The 12,286-nt window shown below is 40.4% G+C and overlaps 1 long non-coding RNA gene and 1 other non-coding gene across 2 annotated transcripts; one reads left to right on the top strand and one right to left on the bottom strand.

Annotated features, from left to right (window-relative positions):
- Window positions 1-292: 292 nt before the first annotated feature.
- Window positions 293-400, bottom strand: LOC130964467 (small nucleolar RNA R71). Its single transcript, XR_009080561.1, has one exon. It is a non-coding gene; the product is annotated as a small nucleolar RNA R71 (small nucleolar RNA).
- Window positions 401-8,230: 7,830 nt separating this feature from the next.
- Window positions 8,231-8,830, top strand: LOC130963668 (uncharacterized). The gene is made up of 3 exons (XR_009079818.1): window positions 8,231-8,351; window positions 8,448-8,546; window positions 8,691-8,830. It is a non-coding gene; the product is annotated as an uncharacterized LOC130963668 (long non-coding RNA).
- Window positions 8,831-12,286: the final 3,456 nt, after the last annotated feature.

Here is a 12,286-nt window from a genome sequence, read left to right as displayed (position 1 = left end):
AAACAACTTTGAGCTTAAGCCTCAATTAGTTTCTCTAATGCAACAGAATTGCAAGTTCCATGGACTTCCAATGGAAGATCCTCATCAGTTCTTAGCTGAATTCTTGCAAATCTGTGACACAGTCAAGACTAATGGGGTTGACCCTGAGGTCTACAGACTGATGCTATTCCCTTTTGCTGTAAGAGACAGAGCTAGAATATGGTTGGACTCTCAACCTAAAGAAAGCCTGGACTCTTGGGAAAAGCTAGTCAATGCCTTCTTGGCAAAGTTCTTTCCACCACAAAGATGGAGTAAGCTTAGAGTGGAAGTCCAAACCTTCAGACAGAAGGATGGAGAATCCCTCTATGAAGCTTGGGAAAGATACAAACAATTAATCAGAAGATGTCCCTCAGACATGCTTTCTGAATGGAGCATCATAGGTATTTTCTATGATGGTCTCTCTGAACTATCCAAGATGTCTTTGGATAGCTCTGCTGGAGGATCTCTTCATCTGAAGAAGACGCCTGCAGAAGCTCAAGAATTGATTGAAATGGTTGCAAATAACCAATTCATGTACACTTCTGAAAGAAATCCTGTGAACAATGGGACTAGTCAGAAGAAAGGAGTTCTTGAGACTGACACTCTGAATGCCATATTGGCTCAGAACAAGATATTGACTCAACAAGTCAATTTGATTTCTCAAAGTCTGTCTGGAATGCAAAATGCACCAAGCAGTACTAAGGAAGCTTCATCTGAGGAAGAAGCCTATGATCCTGAGAACCCTTCAATGGAAGAGGTGAATTACCTAGGAGAACCCTATGGAAACACCTACAATTCTTCATGGAGAAATCACCCCAATTTCTCATGGAAGAATCAAGAGAGACCTCAACAAGGTTTCAATAACAATAATGGTGGAAGAAACAGGTTTAGCAATGGCAAGCCTTTTCCATCATCTTCTCAGCAACAGACAGAGAGTTCTAAGCAGAATACTTCTGACTTAGCAACAATGGTCTCTGATCTAATAAAGACCACTCAAAGTTTCATGAATGAAACAAGGTCCTCCATCAGAAATTCGGAAGGACAAGTGGGTCAGCTGAGCAAGAAAGTTACTGAACTCCCTCCTAGCACTCTCCCAAGTAATACAGAAGAAAATCCAAAAGGAGAGTGCAAAGCCATAGACATGGCCGAATATGGAGAGGAAAGAGAGGAGGAGGACGCCACTGAGGAAGACCTCAGTGGGCGTGTACCAATCTCCTCTGAGTTCCTCAATGAGGACCAATGGGAATCTGAGGCTCAAAATGAGACCATAGAGATTCCATTGGACTTACTTCTGCCATTCATGAGCTCTGATGAGTATTCTTCCTCTGAAGAGGATGAGTATGTCACTGAAGAGCAAGTTGCTAAATACCTTGGAGCAATCATGAAGCTAAATGACAAGTTATTTGGAAATGAGACTTGGGAGGAAGAACCACCTTTGCTCACCAAAGAACTGGATGACTTGTCTAGGCAGAAACTGCCTCTAAAGAGGCAAGATCCTGGGAAGTTTTCTATACCTTGTACCATAGGCACCATGACCTTCAAGAAGGCCTTGTGTGACTTAGGGTCAAGTGTAAACCTCATGCCCCTCTCTGTAATGGAGAAATTAGGGATCTTTGAGGTGCAAGCTGCAAAAATCTCACTAGAGATGGCAGACAACTCAAGAAACAAGCCTATGGACTTGTAGAGGATGTTCTGGTTAAGGTTGAAGACCATTACATTCCTACTGATTTCATAGTCCTAGAGACTGGGAAGTGCATGGATGAATCCATCATCCTTGGCAGACCCTTCCTAGCCACAGCAAAGGCTGTGATTGATGTTGATAGAGGAGAGTTGATCATTCAAGTGAATGAAGAATCCTTGGTGTTTAAGGCCCAAGGATATCCCTCTGTCATCATGGAGAAGAAGCATGAAGAGCTTCTCTCAAAACAGAGCCAAACAGAGCCCCCACAGTCAAACTCTAAGTTTGGTGTTGGGAGGCCACAACCAAACTCTAAGTTTGGTGTTGAACCCCCACATTCAAACTCTAAGTTTGGTGTTGGGAAGTTCCAACACGGTTCTGAGCATCCCTGAGGCTCCATGAGGGTCCTCTGTCAAGCTAATGACAGTAAAGAAGCGCTTGTTGGGAGGCAACCCAATGTTTTATAATTAATTATTTTCTTTTGTCATTTTATCTTTTTTTTGTAGGTTGATGATCATAAGAAGTCACAAAAACAATGAAAAAAGCAAAAACAAAATGAAAAACAGGAAGAAAAACAGCACACCCTGGAGGAAGATGCTGCTGGCGTTTAAACGCCAGTCAGCCTAGCAGTTGGGCGTTTAACGCCCAGTCTGGCACCCTTCTGGGCGTTTAACGCCAGAAAGGGGCACCAGACTGGCGTTAAACGCCAGTAAAGGGTAAAAACCTGGCGTTAAACGCCAGGAATGGGCACCAGCCCGGCGTTTAACGCCAGAAATGGGTCAAAACGTGGATTTTGATGCCATTTGGTGCAAGGATGCTTTTTCCTTGACACTACAGGATCTGTGGACCCCACAGGACCCTACCATCATTCTCTCTCTTCTTCCCCCATTCACCAATCACCTCAACACCTCTTCCCCAAAAACCCCTCACCTATCAAATCCCATCTTTATCTTCACCATTCACATCCATCCTTCATAAATCCCCACCAACCTCACCCTTCAAATTCAAACCACTTTCCCTCCCTAACCCACCCATAATGGCCGAACCATTCACCCCCCTCTCTCCTATATATACCCTTCTTCAACCCTTCATTTTCACACAACCTAAACACCACTTCTCCCCCTCTTTGGCCGAATACACCACCATCCCCCTCCTCCTCATTTCTTCTTCTTCTACTCTCTTCTTTCTTCTTTTGCTCGAGGACGAGCAAACATTTTAAGTTTGGTGTGGTAAAAGCGTTGCTTTTTCGTTTTTCCATAACCATTTATGGCATCCAAGGCCGGAGAAACCTCTAGAAAGAGGAAAGGGAAGGCAAAAGCTTCCACCTCCGAGTCATGGGAGATGGATAGATTCCTCTCAAGGGTGCATCAAGACCACTTCTATGAAGTTGTGGCCTTGAAGAAGGTGATCCCCGATGTCCCCTTTTCACTCAAAAAGGGTGAATATCCGGAGATCCGCCATGAGACTCAAAGAAGAGGTTGGGAAGTTCTTACCAACCCCATTCAACAAGTTGGAATCTTGATGGTTCAAGAGTTCTATGCCAATGCATGGATCACCAAGAACCATGACCAAAGTGTGAACCCGAATCCAAAGAATTATCTCACTATGGTTCGGGGGAAATACTTGGATTTTAGTCCGGAAAGTGTGAGGGTGGCGTTCAACTTGCCTATGATGCAAGGAGATGAGCATCCTTACACTAGAAGGGTCAACTTTGATCAAAGGTTGGACCAAGTCCTCACAGTCATATGTGAAGAGGGCGCACAATGGAAGCAAGATTCAAGAGGAAAGCCGGTCCAATTGAGAAGGCATGACCTCAAACCCGTGGCTAGAGGATGGTTAGAGTTCATACAACGCTCAATCATTCCCACTAGCAACCGGTCCGAAGTTACCATAGACCGGGCTATCATGATCCATAGCATCATGATTGGAGAAGAAATAGAGGTTCATGAGGTTATAGCCCAAGAACTCTATAGGGTGGCAGACAAGACCTCTACCTTGGCAAGGTTAGCCTTTCCTCACCTCATTTGTCACCTCTGTTATTCAGTAGGAGTTGACATAGAGGGAGACATTTCCATTGATGAGGATAAGCCCATTACCAAGAAAAGGATGGAGTACACAAGAGATCTCACTCATCATGAGATCCCTGAGATTCCTCAAGGGATGAATTTTCCTCCACAAAACTATTGGGAGCAACTAAACACCTCCCTAGGAGAATTGAGTTCCAACATGGGACAACTAAGGGTGGAGCATCAAGAACACTCCATTATCCTTCATGAAATTAGAGAAGATCAAAGAATCATGAGGGAGGAGCAACAAAGGCAAGGAAGAGACATTGAGGAGCTCAAGCACTCCATAGGATCTTCAAGAGCAAGAAAGAGCCGCCATCACTGAGGTGGACCCGTTCTTTGATTTCCTTGTTATTTGTTCTTCTGTTTTTCGAATTTTATGCTTATGTTATCCATGCTTGTGTCTTATGATCATTAGTGTCTTAGTGTCCATGCCTTAAAGTTATGAATGTCCTATGAATCCATCACCTTTCTTGAATAAAAATGTGCTTAATTGAAAAAGGAAGAATTGCATGAATTTTGAATTTTATAATAGTTTAATTATGTTGATGTGGTGGCAATATTTTTGTTCTCTGAATGTATGCTTAAACAGTGCATATGTGTCTTGAATTTGTGGTTCATGAATGTTGGCTCTTGAAAGAATGATGAAAAAGGAGACATGTTATTGAGGATCTGAAAAATCAATAAAATGATTCTTGAAGCAAGAAAAAGCATTGCTATTCAAAAAAAAAAAAAAAAAAAAAAAAAAACCGAAAAAAAGGAGAAAAAGAAAACGAAAAAAAAAAAAAGTTGTGATCCAAGGCAATAAGAGTGTGCTTAAGAACCCTGGACACCTCTAATTGGGGACTTTAGCAAAGCTGAGTCACAATCTGAAAAGGTTCACCCAATTATGTGTCTGTGGCATGTATGTATCCGGTGGTAATACTGGAAAGACAGAGTGCTTTGGGCCACAGCCAAGACTCAATAAATAGCTATGTTCAAGAATCATCATACCTTACTAGGAGAATCATTAACACTATCTGGACTCTGAGTTCCTAAAGAAGCCAACCATTCTGGATTTCAAAGGATAGATTGAGATGCCAAAACTGTTCAGAGGCAAAAAGTTAAAAGCCCCGCTCATCTGATTAATACTGATCTTCACAGATGTTTTTAGAATTCATTGCATATTCTCTTCTTTTTAACTTATTTGATTTTCAGTTGCTTGGGGACAAGCAACAATTTAAGTTTGGTGTTGTGATGAGCGGATAATTTGTATACTTTTTGGCATTGTTTTTAGTATGTTTTTGATATGATCTAGTTAGTTTTTAGTATATTTTTATTAGTTTTTAGTTAAAATTCACTTTTCTGGACTTTACTATGAGTTTGTGTGTTTTTCTGTGATTTCAGGTATTTTCTGGCTGAAATTGAGGGACCTGAGCAAAAATCTGATCCAGAGACCAAAAAGGACTGCAGATGCTGTTGGATTCTGACCTCCCTGCACTCGAAGCGGATTTTCTGGTGCTACAGAAGCCCAATTGGCGCGCTCTCAACGGCGTTGGAAAGTAGACATCCTGGGCTTTCCAGCAATATATGATAGTCCATACTTTGCCCAAGCACACACCAAGTGGGCCCGGAAGAGGATTTTTATGTCATTTACTCATTTCTGTACACCTTAGGCTACTAGTTTCTTATAAGTAAGACCTTTTGCTATTGTATTAGAAATCTTTGGATTATTTTTAGATCCTTTGATCATTGGGAGGCTGGCCTCACGGCCATGCCTAGACCTTGTTCTTATGTATTTTCAACGGTGGAGTTTCTACACACCATAGATTAAGGTGTGGAGCTCTGCTGTACCTCGAGTATTAATGCAATTACTATTGTTCTTCCATTCAATTCCGCTTGTTCTTTGTCCAAGATATCACTTGTTCTTCAACTTGATGAAGGTGATGATTGACACCCATCACCATTCTCACCTATGAATAAGGTGACTGACAACCATTCTTGTTCTACAAGCATCTGAGGCTTAGTGAATATCTCTTGGATTTCTGATTGCACGATGCATGGTTGATCGCCTGACAACCGAGTGCTCGCCTGACAAACGAGCCAGCCATTCCGTGAGATCAGAGTCTTCGTGGTATAGGCAAGAACTGATGGCAGCATTCAAGAGAATCCGGAAGGTCTAACCTTGTCTGTGGTATTCTGAGTAGGATTCAATGATTGAATGACTGTGACGTGCTTCAAACCTGTAACCTACTGGGCGTTAGTGACAGACGCAAAAGAGTTATTCTATTCCGGTAGGGGAGGGAACCACACCGGTGATTGGCAGCACTGTGACAGAGTGTATGCATTAGCTTTCACTGCGAGGATGGGAGGTAGCTACTGACAACAGTGAGACCCTACACGAGCTTGCCATGGAAAGGAGTAAGAAGGGCTGGATGAAGGCAGTAGGAAAGCAGAGAGACGGAAGGGAAGGCATCTTCATGCGCTTATCTGAAGTTCCTACCAATGAATTACATAAGTATCTCTATCCTTATCCTTTATGTTATTTTCGTTCATCACCATATACATCTGAGTTTGCCTGACTAAGATTTACAAGATGACCATAGCTTGCTTCAATACTAACAATCTCCGTGGGATCGACCCTTACTCACGTAAGGTTTATTACTTGGACGACCCAGTGCACTTGCTGGTTAGTTGTGCGAAGTTGTGTAATGCCATGGTATTGAGCCACCAAGTTCTTGGAGCCATTACCGGGGATTATTTGAGTTGTGAAAAAGTATTGTTCACAATTTCGCGCACCAATGTTTCATCAAGTTTTTGATCAACCAGATTCGGGAAGCCAACCAAATGGTGGAGGAGTTTATGCTTGCTGCTAATGTTTCGGTTGCAGAACAAATTCTTAAAAGTTTTCCTCTATGCTCATTATTAAGGTTGTTTCCTGATCTGATTTTTTGAAATTAAGTTTTGGTATCTCAATATTCTTTTGGTATCTTTCTCTAGAACATGGTATGTGATATTGAGAATCATCACTTTCACAAGCATGTGAGGCTGTTGGTTAGAAATGCTAACCGACTTTACATATGAAAAGAAAGGTTAATTGCTATCTTCTAATTGTTTGTTGGTTCTTGTTCAGGCGCCATCTAACACCAACTAGAGAGATGCTTGAACCTTTGCTACGTACTGCTGCTGCAGTTGGCCTGCACTTGGAAGTCTCGTCCTCAAAAGCATTGGCTGATTCTCTTGACCATGCTGTGGTAAATGGCTTTTCCTTGATATTTTTTATTCTACTTGTCCATTTTTTTTCCCATTGACACTTCGGTTTGCACTTTTTATATATGATGATGATGTCTAGTTGTATTGCTTTTTGGCTTTGTTAGCTCAAGCATTTGATATATTTGATCTTTAAGGTGTTCTCTCTCTTATCCAAACACTTTTTCAGGGTGATGATCCTTACTTCAACAAGTTAATCCGCATTCTAGCAACTAGATGCATGACTCAGGTAAATTGAATTTTTATGAGATCTCAGATTTTGGGATTGATCAAAAGAAGATAATTATATAATTGATGTATAGATTCATTTTTTATCTTATACAAAAATCAACTTTCATTTAGAGGAATAAAGTAATAAGATCAAATTCTAAACTTATTGGCGAAAAATTTCTAATATATCTTGTTAAATCATTTTCATGAGAAAGTTAAATTGTTATGTATATAGGCACAAAAATGATTATAGTTAAAATAAAATAAAAATTATAGTAATAAAATGATTATAGTTAAAATAAATTGTTATGTATATAATGTGCACAAAAATCATTATTTAAAAATTTATACATGTAGAGAAGGATTAATAATATGTCTCCTTATTTTTTTTTATAAAACAAAAGATTAAAGGATGAATAAATCTTTGACTATTATTCATAAAGATATATAAGTATCTAACTAAAATTAAAGTATGAATCAAAAGACTCATCAGAAGATAACATAGAACTGCAAGCAAAGGGTCCAAAGCTAGAGATAGGTTCACCTATTATTTTTATAGAGGCTCCTAAAATGATTAAGACTGCTGCTTCTGTTCCATGTCTTGGGGTTAATTCTGGTTTGGTCAAGCTTGGTGATGTTGGAAGGTACTTCAAACTCTTTCATTCATCTCTGCTTCTTTTAACTATTAATTTTCTCTTTTTATTTTTTATTTCTATGAATTGTCCAGACAAACTTTAGATAATGATATTAGTTGGATAAAACTCTTTCTAGTGATACTGAATAATTTGAAATATGCATTGAAAATAAAGCTTGTCAGAGTTTGTAGTTTAAGTTGGAGAGGGGGACAAATCCGTGGGGGACAAATCCTTGGAGTTAGAGGCTGTTCTCAAAGAAACTGTGGATTTGGTAACATAGATCTGAATCACTATCATTTATTGGGTCTTTTTTGGTCTAATTGTTATCCTCATTGATGTTTTTTTTTTGTTTTTTGTTTTGATGAATGAATGTAGGAGAACATACCTATTGAGGAGGTTTTTGAGAATCTGAGATGTAGCAGAGAAGGTCTCAGCAGCAAGGCTGCTAAGGAAAGACTCGCCATTTTTGGCCACAACAAGCTTGAAGAGAAAAAGGTCTAACCTTTCTCTCATTTCATTGACCCCCACATGAATTTTTCTTTCTCCTTTTTCGTTTTGGTAAATTATCTTGTTCTGGGTTGTGTTTTTCAGGAGAGCAAGTTTTTGAAGTTCTTGGGATTTATGTGGAATCTCCTTTCTTGGGTTATGGAGGCTGCTGCTATAATGGCAATTGCTCTTGCCAATGGAGGGGTAAGTGTGCTTACTAGCTTCTAAAACTTGTTATTAGCAATGGAGGTGTATCAAACTCTTGAATTAACTCAACTTTTTGCTAAGTTTAGGTGAACTCAATCTGAGTTTGATTATTTTGTACTTGCTCTTATTATTATTGTACAGGGTAAGCCTCCTGATTGGCAAGACTTTGTTGGTATTATCACTTTGCTTGTCATCAATTCAACCATCAGTTTCATAGAGAAAAACAATGCTGGTAATGCTGCTGCAGCTCTCATGGCTCGTCTCGCTCCAAAAGCAAAGGTGTGGGATTCAGTGTCATTTTCTAATGTCATTAATGTTTGCATTGGATACTGGTATTGGATAAAACATGCATTGGATAAAACATACTGAATGATCTTTCTTCTATTTTAGAATGACAATTACAAACCATTGATTGGTTCTTGAATTAAATAGTGAGAGGAATGTTGGATGAGGATTTTTCTTATCAAACTTTATCCATCACTTTTATAATTTTTTGGTCAAATTGAGAACTGAGTCATGGACTGTCCTTCGAAATGGGATTGCTTAATTTTCTAAAGTTACTTACAAACTCTCGATAACTTTACATAGATATGGTATTTTAATTATAACTTCTCTGAAGAAAAATATTGTAACCGGTGTTTATTTGATCCTTTTCAAATGCTTTTATTCATCTTATTTGCAGGTGTGTCTGGATCAATTAGCAGTCAATACTTGACTGCATTGCTCATGGCAGCTCCTTTGGCCCTTGGTGATGTTGAAATTGAGATTATCGATAAACTGATTTCTGTTCCCTACGTTGATATGACTTTGAAACTGATGGAGCGCTTTGGAGTCCATGTGGAGCACAGTGGTAACTGGGATAGGTTCTTGGTCCACGGAGGTCAAAAGTACAAGTAAGTTTCTGTAACACCCTAATATTCAAATCCTTATGCTCGAGTCATAAGTCAATGATATTACGGTGGTACGACTCTCAGGTGGATTTTTAATATATAAATATAGGTAATTTCGAAAGGAGTATTAATCGAGAAGCCTGAAAAGAGTAGAAATAAAATCGCGAAGACATATCACTCACGTTTCGACAACGAAAAGATAAAACGTGAAGCCGAAAGCGATATACGGACAAGGCATAAAGGAGGTTAAGAGATAGATAACAGATAGATATATATAACATAAGTAATAGCCACTAGTCGCGACCCGCGAAGTTTAGGCCGGCTAGGGTACAGTATGAAAGTAGTTGACAACAATATATCCTAATCTCTCCCAAAGGAAACATAAGAGCCTCTATAGGCAAGTTCCAAAAGAGTTCAATACATAATATAATCTTTTCAGAACAAAGGTGGAGAGATTCTAAGCAAAACACAAAGTAGAGAAAATAAATATCTTCGCCGTCTCTCAGACGAACCGCAGCTCACTTCTGAGCACATGAACCTGTATCTGAAAAACAAGAGATATATACGGAATGAGAACCCCGGGCCCATGGGTTCCCAGTACGGTAAAAGTGCCAAATAAATACAATGCACTGCAATAAAAACTCACTAAGCATCCTAAACTCCTTTTCACCAAATATCCAGCCTAGATTCTCACTAATCCATAAATAGGCATCTGACGTAAGGGGATACTAAATCTAGTCATATTACACATATTTCCCAATTCGCTGATTCTTTCACGAATCAGACTCAGAATCATAAGCAAAACCATTACCAGTTGTTCTGCCTCAGCAACTCTATATCAATACATCATACCCTCGCCTGGAGCTAGTGAAATCACATCACTGCGTCTACCCAGGGGGCTCAAATGATCTCATTCAAAAATCATCATCATTATGCAATCGCATTATCAATTCATCTCATCAAGAACAGCCCCCAACATCCACCAACACCATCATGAGGGATCTCTCAGTTGTACAAACACAAGCAATACAGACAAGTAATACACAAATAAGGTACAAGTAGAACAAGTAGCATGTAATCAGGTAACATAGCATATATGATATAGAAATCCAAAACAAATAGGCAAACCCAAACAATTCAAACATATGCAAATGATGTATGCCTGTCCTATGGCTGATGATATCATCTGTCGGTTATATAGCCAACCCGACACGTCCTGGTAGCTAACCATGGACAGAAACACCCCTTGCGGAGCAAGTAGGTTTGAGCTACAACCCCCTTGCTACTACCCGCTCAGCCCAGAGCCAGTGGAACAACCACTACTGCGGCTACTACCCAGGCGGGTGTTTAACAGCTCAACCTGGAGCGAGTGGATTCACCACTACTACCGCTACTACCCAGGCGTCACAATCTCTGACCTGGAGCAAGTGGGACGAACCACAACCCTTGCTACTGCCCAGGTATCTCAAGCATTAACCCGGAGCAAGCGGGACGAACCACAACCCTTGCTACTGCCCAGGTATCTTAAGCATATATTCATTCAATCTCAATTCAAATTACCAATCCTCATTGTTATCAAATCTCAAACATTAACCTGGAGCAAGTGGGACGAACCACAACCCTTACTACTACCCAGGTATCACAAATACATTCATTCAAAACTCCATAATTAAACTCATTTATCATAAACATCGTTTTCTGTCTCACACCCGGAGCAAGTGGACAACGCCACTGCCTACTACCCGGGGTTACACATCACATTTCAACATCTTCCATTATTATCCATTTAACACATTCATTCATTAATCATATATGCAATTATTCTCAGCCATAATCAATAATGGCTTTGCCGTGACCCGGCAATAACTCAGCCATCCGGCTCATGGTCCAATCAAGAACCAGCCATTTATCAATAAATATAGCCCTTCGGCTCATGGCATACACGGTACTCCCACCGTCATCCTCCATATCTCATATAATCATCGTTGATCATCATTGATCATAACTTTTCCCCTTGCTTCACTCGCAAGTTACCACATCCCCTAACTCTTTTCTCATTGATAGGCATATCATAATGATTTAATACATAAGGGGTGAGATCGGAGGCTTAAAAGTATGAGATTTGGCTTTTAAAACTCAAAAATCAACTTTGGGATGAAAACAGGGCCACGCGTACGCGTACTCCACGCGCACGCGTGGATGGCCACAAAACTCATCGGCGCATACGCGCCATTCACGCGGACACGTGGATTAAAAAAATAGACAACGACGCGTACGCGTCAGCCACGCGTACGCGTGGGTACACTTGCGCCCCAAGCACAAGACTGGCACAACTCTGGCACAACTCTCGGGAAAATGGCTGGGCATTGGGTGCAGCGCATCGACGCGCACGCGCACACCACGCGCATGCGTGGATGGTGCCTTCTCGAAGAACGACGCGTACGCGCCAAGTGCGCCTACGCGTGGAGGGTCATTCTGCTAAAAATTTTCTAAGTTAAAAGCTGCAGAATTCACAGATTCAACCCCCAAACTTCCGACGGACATAACTTTCTCATTTTAAATCGTTTTTCACCCGTTCTTCGAACGGCATGGACATCCCGGATCCAATTTCATTTCTAAACAGATTTGGCACAAAACAAGATCCGTAGTCCAAGTTATGTCCCGTCAAAGTATGCCCAAAAACCATGTTTTTCATATAAAACCACAAAGTGCCATTTTCAAAACAAGCCATTTTCAACTCTTTTCAAAATCAACCAAAACATGCTAATTTCAACCCTTTTTGAAACCAATCAAAATATACCAAAATCAACATCAAGCCTCCTCAACTCATACATTAACACTTTACCA

The sequence above is a fragment of the Arachis stenosperma genome, chromosome 2 (assembly GCF_014773155.1).
Source record: "Arachis stenosperma cultivar V10309 chromosome 2, arast.V10309.gnm1.PFL2, whole genome shotgun sequence".
NCBI lineage: Eukaryota > Viridiplantae > Streptophyta > Magnoliopsida > Fabales > Fabaceae > Arachis > Arachis stenosperma.
This window is presented reverse-complemented; position numbering and strand designations above follow the sequence as displayed.